We start from the raw sequence: 17079 nt of genomic DNA, 5'->3' as shown, positions 1-17079 counted from the left end.
ATTGTGTATATATTTATATATATTTGGGCAGCAGTAGCATTCGCCCACTGATCTGAAGGTTGGCGGTTTGAATCCAGCTCTCGACATAAAAAAAAAAAAATCGCAGTTTGCACGGTCAGATCCACTGACCCACAGGTTGGCTGGTGTGATTCCAGCTCCCACAGATGAATGCTGCCGTTGTGTCCTTGGGCAAGACACTTAACCCACCTTGCCCACAGTGTCTGCGTACACTGGTGTGTGAATGTGTGTGTGAATGGGTGAGTGGTTCCTTGTTGTAAAGTGCTTTAAGTGCCTTGAAGGTGGAAAAGCGCTATAGAAAAATGTGACCATTTACAATTACCATATATTAGGGTTGTAACAATATCCAAGTCTCACGATACGATATCGTCTGTATGAGCCCCACGGTACGATATTTATTGCGCTCAAAATTCATGAATTGACTTACTGGAAACAGAAAGTTGAAGCCATACTTTGGAACATTCCCCATGGAGATAGATACATAGATACCTTAAAGACCAACATTGCTATGGAAACAACTAGGGATGTAACAATCTCCAAATTTCTCAGTACGATATTTTCACGATATGCATCTCACCGTACGATATTTATTGCGATATTTTGTGGAAGTTAACAAAACTGTGAATATGCTACTTTTTTCTTTTTAAATGCTTTCACAAGACTTTGGTTCGGTCACCATCCAAAATTATTATTATTGTTAGCAGTTATTTCTTCATGTAGTCTGCACTTAAACAGAGCAAAGCATTATGGTCTATGTAGTTCCCTCAATTTTTTTTATTTTTTTTTACTCTTGTGGTACCATAACAATGAATTTAAGCAAACAGACTTGTAAATCACGATATATTGTGAAGGTCCACGATATTATTGTAAGATTTTTGACAATACGAAGTCACAATATTTAGATGATTTTTCAGTTTATTATTGTTACGTCCCTAGAAACAAAGCCCGGTCTACACTGACAGTGAGTGCGGTGTGGTTTGGGATTTGCAAGGGTCCTGCAGAACTTAGAAAGTCATTAAAACCAGTGCACCCTGCCATACTGACCACTGCACCTGCCACACAAACCTGGTCTGAATGCATGTGAGGCTGCAGGTGAGGCAAGAAGTCTATTTTTCTGAAGTGTTTTCGGGTCATTAGACGTGTGTGATTGTGTGAAACCGTGTGGAACTGTGTTGGTCAAATACGCTCTGCAGTGGTCGTAGTTGGTGTAGCAGCAGGTCTGCAGTAACACACTCCAGTCTGGACCACACTTAGAGTAAGTAAACTTAGTAAACCAAGTCTAAAGCAGGACTAAACCAGGACTAAACCAGGACTGAACCAGGTCTAAACCGAGACTAAAAGAGGACTAAAGAGGTCTAAACCAGGACTGAACCAGGAGTGTCTGGACGGGCCCAGAGGTGCACCCACGTAGACCGATGGGTGAACAGGACTGAGACCGAGACCGAGACCAGGACTAAGACCAGGGCTGAGACCGGTTTAGTCCTGGTTTAGTCTTGGTTTAGTCCTGTTTAGACCTGGTTTATTCCTAGTTCACTTCTGGTTTATTCCTGGTTTAGTCCTAGTTCAGTTCTGGTTTAGCCCTGGTTTAGTCCTGGTTCAGTCCTGGTTTAGACCTGGTTTAGTCCTGGTTCATTCCTGGTTTAGACCTGGTTTAGTCCTGGTTCAGTCCTGGTTTAGACGTGGTTTAGTCCTGGTTCATTCCTGATTTAGACCTGGTTTAGTCCTGGTTCAGTTCTGATTTAGACCTGGTTTAGTCCTGGTTCAGTTCTGGTTTAGTCCCGGTTTAGTCCTGATTCAGTCTTGGTTCAGTCCATAAGTGGCTCAAAAGTCCGGCAGTTTAAGTCACAGAAACGGGAATCCGTTTTTTTCATTTTGGTTTTAGAGACAAATTTATTTTTGGTTTTATTTTGAAAAACGAGTGAACGAACGATACACGGATTCTGGGGCTTTAAATACCTGCTTTCTCTTTTCACGGTTTGATATTTTGCCCGGCACTGGCACTAAAGCTGCACTGCGGTAAATGACATCTAATGGAGGAACTGTAGAAACCTGGAAGGAGCCGCAGCAGCTGTCACCATCTGCAGACTAATCCAAAGCCTGGAGCTCCGGGCACACTTTCATTATAGTCTCCAATTAGCTGTGCTTCTGTAATCTATAGCCATTACAACTCATTATGTTCTTAAGCAAATCAAGTTTTAAAAATCCTGGTAACACAACCTCAAATCAATATGGTAATCAAGAGTGTGTTTAAAGGCCCTCTACCCGATTTGTTCCATGTATTTGACCAAAATCTGTCTCGCCCCAGTACAGAAAATAATATTGTATTAGGCTCGTAAAAAGTATCAAAAATCACAACAGACTGGGTCCCCGTGAAAAGCTCTACGGCACCGCAGACCGCTTTTATATCCGACAATATTTCCTGGAATGGAAGGGGGAGTTAGACCAGGTTTTGACCTGTTTTAGACCTAGTTTTAGCCCTGGTTTAGCCCTGTTTTTAGATCTGTTTTAGACCTGTTTTGTACTTGGTTTAGATCTGTTTTTAGACCCGTTTTAGATTTGTTTTAGACCTGTTTCAGACTTGGTTTAGACCTGTTTTTAGATCTGGTTTTAGACCTGTTCTAGACCTGGTTTAGACCTTTTTTAGACTTGGTTTAGACTCGGTTTTAGACCTGTTTTTAGACTTGTTTTAGACCTGTTTTTAGACTTGTTTTAGACCTGTTTTAGACCTGTTCTAGACCTGTTTTTAGACCTGTTTTAGACCTGTTTCAGACTTGGTTTAGACCTGTTTTTAGATCTGGTTTTAGACCTGGTTTTAGACCTGTTTCAGACTTGGTTTAGACCCGGTTTTACACCTGTTTTTAGAGTTGTTCTAGATCTGTTTTTAGACCTGTTTTAGACCTGTTTTAGACCTGTTTCAGACTTGGTTTAGACCTGGTTTAGACCTGTTTTACACTTGTTTTAGACCTAGTTTAGACCTGTTCTAGACCTGTTTTTAGACCTGTTTTAGACCTGTTTCAGACTTGGTTTAGACCTGTTTTTAGATCTGGTTTTAGACCTGGTTTTAGACCTGTTTTCAGACTTGGTTTAGACCCGGTTTTACACCTGTTTTTAGACTTGTTCTAGATCTGTTTTTAGACCTGTTTTAGACCTGTTTCAGACTTGGTTTAGACCTGGTTTAGACCTGTTTTACACTTGTTTTAGACCTAGTTTAGACCTGGTTTAGATCTGGTTCAGTCAGGGTTCAGTCCTGGTTTAGTTCTGATTTAGACCTGGTTCAGTCCTGAATTTAGTCCCAGTTCAGTTGTGGGTTAGTCCTGGTTTAGTCCTCATTTAGTCCTGCTTTCAACTGAGTTAAGTCCTAGTCCAGTCCTGGTTTAGTCCTGGTTTAGTCCTGGTTTAGTCCTGCTTTCGACTGAGTTAATTCCTGGTTTAGACCTGGTTTAGACAGGGTTCAGTCCTGGTTTAGTTCTGGTTTAGACCTGGTTCAGTCCTGAATTTAGTCCCAGTTCAGTTGTGGGTTAGTCCTGGTGTAGTCCTGGTGATCAGCCTGCAGTTTGCGGTGTGCATATATCTGGACCCGTGCAGGACTCTGTTGTTGTTGTATCCTTGGGCAAGACACGTCACGCATCAAGTATGGATATGGTACTGATTCGCTAAATTGCATAGACCTAGAAATACACTTGATACTCGATACCAATTTTGATACCACAGTGATAAGATAATAAGACACACAATTTTTGACAACAGAATGTGATTTTCAACTTCGTGTTCTATCCCCATGTGGTCTTAATCCCTCAGTGGTCCAGGTAGTGGTCCGTGAGCGCACACTCGTCTATCTGCTCTTAAACTTGTCCTGACGATGAACTGAACTTCAGGCGAGGGACATCCACAGAGTCAGATGTGATGTCATACGCTGCAGAGTGAAAGGGCTCCACTCTGTCTGCTCCTCTCTCTCTTCACTCTGTCTTCTCCTCTCCAATTTGCCGCTTTTTTTGTCTCTCTTTCTCTCTCTGTCCATTTTGTCTGCTCCTTTCTCTCTCTCTGTGTGTGTGTCTCAGTCTGACCCCCTCCTCCTCAATGTTTAGTCTTTTTCACGTTCTCTGCTCAGTTTCTCTCTCTTTTATTCACTGTTTAGACTTTCTCTTCCTCTCAATTCATCGGATTCAACCATTTAAAAAAATATTTAGTCCCGGTAACGTCGTCATTTTCACTTCGAAGCACCCACTGTGTCGCTTTTTCTTTTCCCCGAATTTGCAAAGAAGTTGGATGCAGATCTTTTCAGACTGTAATAAATGACCCACACCTTTAAGAACTTTAACATATTTAAATTAATTAAAATCATCTTTGTTTTCATATTTCAAATCTTCTTGTTTATGTTTTAGTTTGTCGTATTTATTTACAATTTTTTCCTTTTTTTTCTAGTATTATTTTCCATTTGTTTATATCATTGTTATATTTTAATTTTTACTTTATTATTATTATTTTTTTTTATAAATCCGGTACTGTTGCAGGAGTTGGGAGGAGTGCATGAGGGAGCAAGTCTTTCTATCTGTGTGTGTGTGTGTTTTGTAAAGTAAACCTGTAAGTTTTGTATTCTGTTTATTGTATTGTGTATTACTAATATTTTGTGTTTTTTGAATCCCCTCAAAAATGAGATTTCACCTCTCAAGGGGCGTCCCAAATAAAATAAATATATAAATCTCTCTCTTATTCTTTCTCTTTACTTCTTTCCTCCATCGCTCACTTTTTCTCCCTCTCTCTCTCTCCTCTCTCACTTTCTCAGGCCCTTCTCCTTCGTTCTTTTTCCAGTCTCTCTCTCTCCTCTCTCTCTCATTCTGTCTCCCTCTCTCTCTGTTTCTCCTTCTCTCTCTGTTCTCTCCTCCTCTCTGTCTCTCTCTCTCTCTCTGTTCTCCCTCTCTCTCTGTTTCTCCCTCTCTCCTCTGTTTCTCCTCTCTCTCTCTGTTCTCTCTCCTCTCTCTCTCTCTTCTCTCTCTTCTCTCTCTCTCCTCTCTCTCTCAGTTTCTCTCTCTCTCTCTGTTTCTCTCTTCTCTCTCTCTCATTCTCTCTCTCTCTCTCCCTCCTCTCTCTCTCTCTGTTCTCTCCTCTCTTCTCTCTCTCTGTTCTCCCTCTCCTCTCTCCCTCTCTCTCATTTCTCTCCCTCTCTCTCTCTTCTCTCTCTCTTCTCTCTCTCTCCTCATTCTCTCCCTCTCTTTCTCTCCCTCTCTCTGTCTTCTCTCTCTCTCTCTTCTCTCTCCTCTTTCCCTCTCTCTCATTCTCTCTCCCCTCTCTCCTCTCTCTCTCTCTCTCTCTCTGTTTCTCCCTCTCTCTCTCATTCCCTCTCTCTCTCTAATTCTCTCTCCCTCTCTCTCTGTTTCTCCTTCTCTCTCTCATTCCCTCTCTCTCATTCCCTCTCTCCCTCTCTCTCTCATTCCCTCTCTCTCCCTCTCTCTCTGTTTCTCTCTCTCTCTCTCATTCTGTCTCCCTCTCTCTCTGTTTCTCCTTCTCTCTCTCATTTTCTCTCTCTCTCAACCTATCTCCCTCTCTCTCTGTCTCCCTCTTGCTCTCATTCCCTCTCCCCCCCCTCTCAGTCTCCCTCCCTCCCTCTCTGTTTCTCCATCTCTCTCTCATTTCATCTCCCTCCTTTCCCCTCTCTCTCTCTCTCTCATTCCCTCTCTCCCTTTCATATTCCATCTCAATCCCTCTCTCTCTCCCTCCCTTCTTCGCTCTGTCTCTCCCTCTCTCTCTCATATTCCGTCTCCCCCTCTCTCTCTCTCTGTCTCTCTCTCTCTCATTCTGTCTCCCTCTCTCTCTGTTTCTCCTTCTCTCTCTCATTTCTCTCTCTCTCAACCTATCTCCCTCTCTCTCTGTTTCTCCTTCTCTCTCTCATTTTCTCTCTCTCTCATTCCCTGTCTCCCTCTCTCTCTGTCTCCCTCCCTCCCTCTCTGTTTCTCTCTCTCTCTCTCTCTCATTCCCTCTCTCCCTTTCATATTCCATCTCAATCCCTCTCTCTCTCCCTCCCTTCTTCGCTCTGTCTCTCCCTCTCTCTCTCATATTCCGTCTCCCCCCCTCTCTCTCTGTCTCTCCCTCTCTCTCTCTCATTCTGCCTCCCTCCTTCCCTCTCTTTCTCTGTCTCTCCCTCTCGCTCATTCCCTCTCTCTCTCATATTCCATCTCAATCCCTCTCTCTCCCTCTGTCTCTTTCCATCTCCCTCCCTCTCTCTCTCTCTCCCTCCGTCCTCTGTTTCTCCTGCTCTCTCTCATCCCCTCTCTCTCTCTCTCTCTCTCTCATTCTGTCTCCCTCCTTCCCTCTCTCTCTCTCTGTCTCTCCCTCTCGCTCATTCCCTCTATCTCTCATATTCTGCCTCCCTCTCTCTCTCTCTCTGTTTCTCCCTCTCGTTCTCGCTCCCTCTCTCTCATGCTCTTGCTTTCTTTCATTCCGTCTTCCTCCCTCTCGCTCTCTGTTTCTCCTTTATCTCATTTCCTCTCCCTCCCTCCCTCCCTCCGTCCGTCCGTGCGTCTCTCTCGTCCTCTGGCGTTGGTGTAGTCCTGGTGCGTTCACTGCTCTGCTGTTATTTACAGGAGTCATGTCCAAAATGCTAATCTGCTCTATTGGATTGTGGAGAAGTTTGCCAGAGCGGACGACACTCCACAGGCCATTTCCATAACGAGAATCATTTAAATATTACAATGAACCATTAAACCATTAAACCATTAAACCATTACGGCCGCACAACGAGCTTTGTCCTGCTCCAAATCCCACTGGATCATTTTGAATAATACATGTAAAAAGAAAAAAATATATATATACTAGATTCATTTCGTTTCATTCACACATCTTTGAATAATCCTTTAGTCTGTCTACAACTTCAAAGCTCAAAATGCTCTGTTCCACCTTGTGATGTAGTGACAGTTTAGCTGCTTTTTACCTTTTGTTCAGTAGAGATCGGCAATTCCAGGTCTGAAATGATGCAAATTATTCTAGTCAAGGTTTATGGAGTTTAAAAAACACAGCAGAGCCTTTCCTGTTTTACTACATGACATCACAAGGTGGAACAGAGTGTTATTTTATTTATTTATTTTGAGAGAAGATCTCCTAAAAATATGCAGGGTTTGTGCGTTAAACATGTGTGAATGAAACAAAACACAACTCCAGGTTTGTGATGAGGAAACAACTTTATAATCAGTGTTGAGGAAGTTACTTTAAAAAAGTAGTGCTTGCTCATTACTCGTTACTTCTTTAAAAAGTAATCCCTTACTTTATTTAGTTATCCTCTACAGCAGGGGTGTCAAACTCATTTTGGTCCGGGGGCCGTATCCAACCTACTTTGATCCCAAAGGGGCCGGATCAGAAAACTCATGTCATATAAACCCCAAAAATAACAATAAGTTCAAATATTTGTGCAGAGAAACACAAATCTATTACAGAAATCTTTTTTAATTGATGAACTCTTTCTTTTACAAAATATTATAATATTATGAACAACCTGAAACTTTGAGAAAAATTAAATTTCAACACAATGTTTTAACATGAACTTGTATGCAAATAGGAATAAGTCCATTTTTCTCATGTTGGACATTTTGTTGATGAGGGTGTCACGGTCAACAGTCAAAACGATCGTCCTTTAAGAGCGTTTGGAAAGAGACAAGTCTTCATTTGTGCTGCTCTGGTGGGAGGGGCCACGTACAGAGGCGCTGGAGACGCTGCTATGCTGAGCGGTGCAGAAAATTACCAATATTTTAATAGAAAATATAATTAAAATATTTTAGTAGAAAATCACCCAAGGGCCACATTAAAGGTCTTGGAGGGCCGGATGTGGCCCCCGGGCCTTATGTTTGACACCTGTGCTCTACAGAAAGTGACTTTTTACGAGTAATTTGTCTCTTTTTGGTGGTACACTCCTCCTAAAGCTAAATACCGGTGTGAGTCCGACAGTCGACAAGCACCATAAGTGAAAGTTGAAAAAACTTTGAAGAGAGTTTAAGAGTAAAGAGGTAAACAGGTGGGGTCTACGCTAGTCTGCTTGGGGGATTCAACTCAGCGGGCGAGGGACGGCTCCCCCTCAAGTTACCTCTCCCCGGATGGCGATGCGTGCTTTACAGTTCCTCCCGAGCGGCCGTGGGACCAGTGCCCCCTGCGCCCTCTAGGAGATGGGGCCCCCTGCTCCTGGCGCGACTGTCTACCGGGACGGACTTTGGCTGCACTTTGGCCATCTGTAAAGTTTTTTAAAGTGCTTTATAAATAAAGTTGGTATGGCATGGTATGGTTTGCAAGAACCGCGGAAGTGCGAGGTCAGGCACCAGCCAATCAGCGAAGAGCCAGACATTCTGTGTTGGCAACAATTCCCAAGATCACGGATTTAAAGAACAAAGAGAATGTTTGGTGAATTTTATCAAGGGGAAAGACGCTATTGTCATTCTTTCTAGGCGATTTAGGAAAAGCTTAATATACCAGTTTGCCCCGTTAGCGGCGCATTACATACGTCATGACCAAACAGCACTGATTGGTTAAATAAAAAAAGTACCCGCCAACCGTTGAGCGAACGAATCCTAATGATGCAAGGTCAGACGGTTTCTACAAAGTGAAGCCGGCTGATGATTCAGGCTAGTGGACCGTCCCGCATAGACAGAAAAGTAAAGATGCACAGAATTGAAAAAGGAACTACATTTTGTTACCAAACTTTCAAAATTTTCAGTAGTAGTGCATTACATTACTTTTACCTAAAAAAGTACCTTACTGCAACACGTTACTTTGTAACTTTGTAACACGTCACACTCAACGCTGATTATAACATAGATCAGAAAATAGCGCAATATGGCCCCTTAAACTTCTCAAAACCTCTATTAACCTTCATTATTTATTATTACTATTCATATTTTTTTTATGTCTCTATCGAAAAACAAAACAAAACACGGCTTTCCCACAGAACACCCCTCCATTTGAACTTTTCTTTTCTTGATCTGCTCGAACTTCGGAGCGGAGCTAATGCATCGAGCAGACGGAGCGGGCGAAGCGAACTTCACCGTTCCCTGTTCCAAAAAGTCCTAGGAGACATATGCTTAAAAACGCATTCTTTTAGCTCGCATAGGAAGACATATTTTTACAAAAACCGAGCGGCAAATATATAGGCTAAGTACGGCACCGTGTCACGCACACAGGGAGGTCCACGCTCGCTCTGTTTTAGCTCAAAAGCCCAGTTATAAATGGTAAGAATGCATATACGCTCTCTGCCTTCGGGGAAAGCAATTTGGAGGAAAATAGTAGTTGAGAATGGCGTTTTGTAAGCCAGGCCCGCTGTGGTTCAGATTCCAACGCTTTTTTTGTGTGTGTTATGTTTTTTTTCCTTTGCACTATTGGCCCAGATCTCTCAGCCTCTCACCAGTTAAGCCGAATTATAACATTTAGTCACATTATATAACAAAACACGGATTATTTTTTCAGGATTAACCCCGTGGACTGTAATTCTGTTGTGTCTTAATTCACATATCTGATGTTGAATCTGTCGACTCTGTTAATTATTGTAAACAGCTCAAACTCTAGACAAAACTAGAAATTAAAAATGAAATAAAAGAGAATTATAAAAAAAGAATTATGGTCCTGTTAAAGGTTCACTATGTAACTTTTCTGGAGGAGGGAGGGTCCACCACCTGCTTGTCTCCATGGTGATGTTGTTACTAGGGGTGTAACGATATCTAAGTCTCACGATACGATATCATCACGGTATGAATCCTCACGGTACAATATTTATTGCGATATCGTGGAAAAGTTCACGATTAGGGATGTAAAAATATCCAAATCTCTCTGTACGATCTTTTCACGATATACATCTCACGGTACGATATTTATTGCGATACTTTGTGGAACAAAAGTGTTAATATGCTGCTTTCTCGTCTTAAAATGCCTTGACAAGACTTAATCCAAAGAACTATAACTTAAAAGTGTTTAGAACTGTTATTTCTTCTTGTAGTCTGCACTGAAATGGAGCAAAGGATCATGGCCTATGTAGTTCTGTCTCTTTTTTTAGCTGTTGCTGCACCGTAACTCTTAATTTAAACAAAGAGAATTGTAATTTGATATATTGTGATGGTCCACGATATTATTGTGAGAACTCTGACGATGTGATATCACAATATTTCGGTTATTGTTACAACCCTAGTTATTCCTTTTTTTTTTCTTTTTTTTTTTTTTTTTTTATGTTTCCGCAAAAAAAGCCTTCATCGGATCATTTTTTGCTTTGAACGACAATACACAAGAAAAATGAAAAAAAAATAAAATATATATATATATATATATATATATATATATATATATATATATATATATATATATATATATATATATATATATATATATATATATATATGTGTGTGACGAAGGCTTTTTTTGCCAAAATGTTATTTAAATTTTTTTTTAAAGCTTTGGACATCGGCCATGTAAGTGTATTGTACATTTTTTCACTTTTGTTTTGCTGTTCCTTGCATTTGCACATCAGCAGGAACTTTGGCGTGCATTTTTTGTTTCATTTGATGTTATTATTTGCCAGGAATGTGCTTCTATACGGTGCAGTTTATCAGCCAGGATCACTCCAGACAGATCTGTGTGTCACTCTGTTTTACACGAGTCTTAAACAGCTCTGAAAGCGTCCAGGAAAAGGCGGAGCGTCACGAAGATTATCTGAATCTGATTGGTCAAAGCGTCACAACAGACTGATAAATCAAACTTTTGTTATGAGCAGTTGACATCTTTCCCTCCGCAAAAGCACAAAGCACTTCCCTCTGTATGTTTTCCAAAAACAAAATCGGTTTAAGCAAGTCCGTCGCCATGTTTGTTTTGGTTCAGTTTGGGCGCTTCACTTTGGGCTTCCACCCAAACCACAGCGCTGCTCTGTGATTGGTCCAGTCTCCAGCCCGCTGCAGTGAGGGCCTATCAAACCAGCGGGAGGACGCCAAGACGGATTGTCGTGAGTTTGTAAACTCGCAATACTGCAATACTGCAAGGTGCGCAGTTTATTGTCCCCCTGGGTCGAGATAGAAACTTTTTAGTGAAGCGTTTATTGACCTTAAATCTCACACAGGCCAATCTTTTTCTCTTTTGGCTGACCTGCTGCCTAAAGAGTAAACACAAAGCTTTATTTGAACACTGAAATGCAAGGAAGGAGAAAACTGCACAAAATGTGACTCAGCTCTCTTAGGTTTGTGGTAAAAAGGGACTGTGGGTGAGTTTGTTGTAAATTAAAATTACATAATTTGGTGAAAATAATCTAAATCGTGCCTACCTTGGCCCATAAATATCAGGCAGAATTTATCGGCCATCTGTGTATTTGGAATCTAAACAATCGACCATGAAAATATCCATATTGTCGATTTATACTCCAAGGCAGATTTTACACTGACCCATCGTTTAATAGAGCTGATGGAACCGTCAGGAGCAGTGTGTCGCCGAGGGACCCAAACCCATATCTCGACCAGAGTTTATGGTCAGGAGAACTGTAACAACCCAGCTCACAAGGGTCGAGGAAGTAACAAAAATAATAATAATTAAGGTGGAGAATGGAACAACTGTCTATCTCAAACTTTGTTCCAGCCACCGAAGGCCGAGCAGGTGTTTCTTTTGTTCAGTGCTGCAGGTGGAGTCACTGATTTTACCCAAATACCACTGGAAGAAAAACTGTGATCGGTCCATTTCCATTCCATTATATTAACCCTTTGTTTCCCAAGAAATATTAGTCCATGTTTATAACAATGATCTAGAAATTATTACTAGTGTAGTATTTATTATTCACTGAATAAAAAATATTGAAAAAATATATTAGTAGTACAAAAATTCATTCAGTATTTTTTCTTGCGCCTTCACTGAACACCTTGAAGGCTCTGAGGGTTCCCCTCTGAAAGAAATGCTGTTTACACAACAAATGTCTGGCTCTTTCATTTACATTTCTGATAAAAGTGCGCCATACTCTACTTTTTAATTCATTAATTGGTTTTGCGTATAACATGCGATTCATATTTTTTTCCAACTGTTGTGTTTCGTTTAAAGTCCGGTGCGGTTTATTTGTGAAAAAAGTTTGAAAATAGACCATTTAATCACAGTGCGTCTTATAACCCAGAGCGCCTAACAGCCCGGAAAATACGGTACAGAAAATAACCGAAACTAAGAAATAAAATAACAGGATTAACATATTTTGTGCCAAAAACAGGTCACGCAGGTCTTTACAAAAACCAGACACACACAACAAAACCAAAACACAAGTGTCCCAAAGTAAAACCACATAAACCCATAAAACAGAATCGAGTGACAAAACAAAAAGGCACAGAACAAAACTAAACTAAACTAAACAAGTGTCAGACATGCACTAGCACCAAAACGAGTGACTGACACTAAAGAGACACAGACAAACAGGAAATTGGCAGACTGCTGGTGCCGCAATCTCCTTAAATAGTGGGCGGTGGCTGCAGGTGAGGTGGGCGTAGACGAGCCCCACCAATCACGAACCGGGGCTCCAGCGAAATAAGTTAAAACACACAAAACAAGTCAGAAGTGGAGGTTTGGGTCTGTGACGAGTACCTATCTGGAGGATTTACCAGTTGGACATGTTTCAGGGACACGGTGAGCTAAGATTTTGGAGATTTTAAGAGCAAAATGACAGAGTTCAGTCTTTCAGTGGTTCAGCTGTAACACATTTAATCGTTCAGAACTATAGGCAGGTAACTTTTCCATGACGCCATCCAAAGACCTGACCCACTTTGCGTAAAATCCTTCACTAATTCCAGTGTATGGGATTTACATGGAGAACGTCAGCTCAGTTTGAACACAATGGGAGCATTCTGTAGTGTGACCACAGATATCTCCGCCCTGCCAACTCTGAGGTCTGGGTTGCCTTTGTGCCTTTGAGCCTGACAAATCATCTTGACGATAAATCCTTTCCCTTTTTTTTCTCATAACCTCGCGCGTTTTCTGCTTTGACAAACGACCACTTCCTTATCACGTCATACTATATAACACAGTATAGAGTCTGGCACGTAAGATCGATGGTTTTAATTAGGCCATCGCAATTTTTGTTATTAATAATATGCAAAAGCGTGTAGTACTCAGTTACATTTACTCAAGTATTTTTTTATAGAGATGCACCAATCCAGTTTTCCATTTCAATACTATGGCTTTGGGTATCTGCGGATAAACAATATCAACAAACACTCTGTTCCACCTTGTGATGTCATGTCGTGGTCTGCTTTACTGACCAAAGCTTAAGCTGTGGTTTAGTGTATTACTGAATAGGGCTGGGCGATATGGATCAAAAAATATATCTCGATATATTTTGCTACATCTCGATATACGATATATATCTCGATATATGTTCAAGAAAAAATAACCCCCTAAAATTGAAAACTGCAAAAACAAATATGCCAAATTCCACAAGGTCTTTTTTTATTTTTTATTGAAGTGTAAGAGGTCGGCAGTTCATACAGGAACATTTAAGATTACAAAAAACCCTAATTACATAAATAATAATTTAACTGTAAAATAAAAGAAATAAAACATATTTCCTTTTCATTTATAAATAAACCAACTCAACACAAGCTCATCTTTGCATTAACTCTGTTATCCAACCAGAACCAGAACCATGACCAGGAGCTCCTTTAGCAGAAGAAGCTCAGAAGGTTCCTTATTTTAACAGATCCATGTTATTATCCAGCAGTAAGGAGCTCTGAGGTTTCCCACAATCCACTGCAGATCAAACCCAACGATTCCAAACACTGTTGTACAAGTTACACTGCAGCAGATTATTTATTAAAATCTTCTGCATAAATAAACTTTACATTACTAAACTTTACAATATATAAAGCATAACGACTCTAGAGCCACATCAGCCCGTTTGCGCACGTGTTTACATTTTACAGAAACGAAACTTAAGTGCATTCTTTCGGGCTAAAGGACGAGACTCGGTGGAATGTGAGGATGTGCTGCTGATGGCCTTGAAGCTTTTCACTAGCACCAACTTTCGGTGTTCACGGCGGTAGTGAGGAGTGAAGGAGACAAGAGTGCGCAAAGTCAGGGAGGCGGGGGCTCGCGGAGGCGACGAGAGAGAAGGTAAACAAGCGAAGCGGCGAAATCAAAATTGAATACAAGCATTATATCGATATATACGATATGTCAGAATTCATATCGAGTTTAAAAAATATCTCGATATATTTAAAATATCGATATATCGCCCACCCCTATCACTGAATTATACTGTCTGTCTACGAGGGATGGGCATTCAATAAAATGTTCTTAATCGATCGTCGTGAGAATTAACAAACGATTTTCAATTAATCATTTACGTTTTTATATTAAAATTATCATCATTATTATTTCTATTACTAATGTGCATAAATAAACTCAACATTACAACATATAAACCAAAACCACTATAGAGCCACTTCAGCCCGTCTGAGATTATAAAGTGTTTAATGCAGCTTTCGACACATTTGTTTACATTTTACAGAAACTAAACTTAAAACCACATATTTAGGCTGAGTTCTTCTCTTAAACCTCTGAGATGTAGACAGACCAATAATAAAGGGTTGCTCAAACATGTGTGACCGAAACAAAATTCAACTCCAGGTAGGGCTGAAGGATTTTAAGAAAAAATTGAATTGCGATTTTTCTGGCAGACATTGCGATTTCAATTTCATCCACAATTTTTTTTCAAATCAAGTTTTAGTGCACATGAACATTTGCAAACATCACATAAACTTACATCATACCAGAGTCCTGCACCGATGTTTTGACACTGGACCGTTTGCGCACATTTGTTCATGTTTTACAGAAACAAAACTGAAAACCACATGGCTCATTTGCATCAACTATAAGCGCTGCATCTCTTTCCTTGTGCGCTGATGCGGTTCAGCTTCTGTCAGACTCAAGGACACGACTTAGTGGAATCTGAGTGATTCTTTCTGTGACAGAGGGATGTTGATGATGAGTACTCGCTGAGAGGTACAGCGTCTCCAAGGAGCCAGAGCCAAAACGTGGAACTGTGAGGCCACAACTCAAGTGTTTGTGTCAGACGCAGCCTCGTCTCCTTACGCTACACTACGCACAGCAACCTACATTCAGTTTGTCGATTAAACATGAACGTGATCGACGAAATTCTTAATGATCAATTATGGATTAGTCAATTAATCAGTTCCTAATGTCGACCGGGACAATAATACAGTTGAAAGTTGCAATACAGAATGTGCTCTACTGTATTTTTAATCTCCATACACCTTCATTTGGATAATTTCAACCCTTGAAAACTACTTCACTGGGGGAAAAAAAATATCTGGGTTAGTTAAAATAACTTAAATTAAGAAAATTTTACTTGTCAAGTTGAGTAGATTCAACTTGTCAGGTAAAATTAATGTTTTTCTTAATTTAAGCATTCCATTTTGTTTCTTATTATAAGTGCAAAAAGTTGTTTTTCTTATTTTAAGTGTAGCAAAATGTATTATCATATTTTAAGTACAAAGTCTTGTTCCACTGGCAGATAATTTTACTTGTCAAGTGAAATTTACTCAAATCAAGATAAAACTTTCTTAATTCAAGTCACTTGAACTTGCACGCATGACAACACAATGTGGAAAAGAGCATTTTAACACAAAAAACACACAAAAAACACAACTCCAGGTGTGTTTTTGAGGAGGTATCAATATTCTAACATGGATTAAAGCTCACAAGAGTCAATTTTGTGTAATACAGAAGCTCTAAGTTAAATTATTGTGAAGTAACAATACTCTTTTATCACATTTTGGCTTCTTAACCCGCCCACTAAATGAAAAGCTTTTTTTTTTCCTTTTTCTTTTTTTATCTGTTTAACCTTTTGACCAAATTAAAGCTGGTAGATTAAGAACCACACAGACGGGGCTGGGCCAGTCTGGTGGAGCTTTTTATCTTGAACTCAAAACATGATTTTTCCAAAGGTCTCGTCAGTACAAAATAATGAGACGCTTTTTGGCAGATCTGGGTTTGAATAGCCCCTATCATCGCACACAGAAGGAACACATCAATTAGAGGCAATTTACCTGGACATAAAATCTTTTGTAGTCGGGTCTTTTTTTTTTTTTTAATGTAAGATAATGGGGGCAAAACGAGCACTGATATGGAAATGTAAGAATCACTGTAAATGTGTAGAACTAAAGAAACTCTTGGTCCAATAAAAAGGCTCCGTGGCAAAAGCTTTTAAAACTATTATGCGTATAAATTAAGTTTCATTTTTACTAGTTCACAGTGGATTTATTTTGCTTATACAATATCAGTGGTGGAACAACTACTCAGTTTTGTTACTTAAAGCTGCATTTTGTAACTTTTCTGGTAGAAAATCCATGAAATGCTTTTCTCCATGAAGATATTATTGCTTTGTCTGGAATTTTTCACAGTGGTATTAAACCTTTTTTACTGTCCTGGAGACCAAACCAGACCAAGTTACAGGTCAGATCTGTGGAGAGACAGTCAGAATGCTGTATTTTTTTACCTATAAAACCACCTGTAATTGAATAAATGTAAGGTAGAGCTGTTTAAAGTCATGCTGTGGAACATTTCAGGCAGAGCAATGACAAATCCATAGTAATTAATGTACATTTATGTGTGTTTGCTCAACGAACATGTTAAAAATAAATAATACTATTAATTTTTTCTTCTTTTTTTTAATGGGGAAAAAGGAAGAAAGAGAGAGAGAAAAGGAATTAGGGGTCCCTGGCAGTGTGTTTATGCAGCACTAACACATTACTTTTGTTTTATTAAACTAAATTTCGGTGTGTGTGGTCAGGGTGAAATGAGGGGGGGGGGCTTTTTTTTTTGTGGGTTTGTATTTGTTGTGGGTGTTACTTTATGTTTTTGTGTTTTGTTTTATGTTGATTATTGTATTTTGTTAAATGTTATATTCTGTTGTCTTTTAAAATATATATATATAAATAAATAAATAATAAAGCAAAAGTAAAAAATATCATCTTAAAATGTCCTAAGTAAAGCACAGATACCTATAGTTTTTACTTAAGTACAGCACTTTTACTACTGTATTTTTCGGACTATAAGGCACATTTA

This window comes from Boleophthalmus pectinirostris, unplaced genomic scaffold (assembly GCF_026225935.1).
Source record: "Boleophthalmus pectinirostris isolate CB_2022bp ecotype Guang Dong unplaced genomic scaffold, ASM2622593v1 HiC_scaffold_9, whole genome shotgun sequence".
Classification (NCBI taxonomy): Eukaryota; Metazoa; Chordata; class Actinopteri; order Gobiiformes; family Gobiidae; genus Boleophthalmus; species Boleophthalmus pectinirostris.
Note: the sequence above shows the minus strand (reverse complement) of the source record.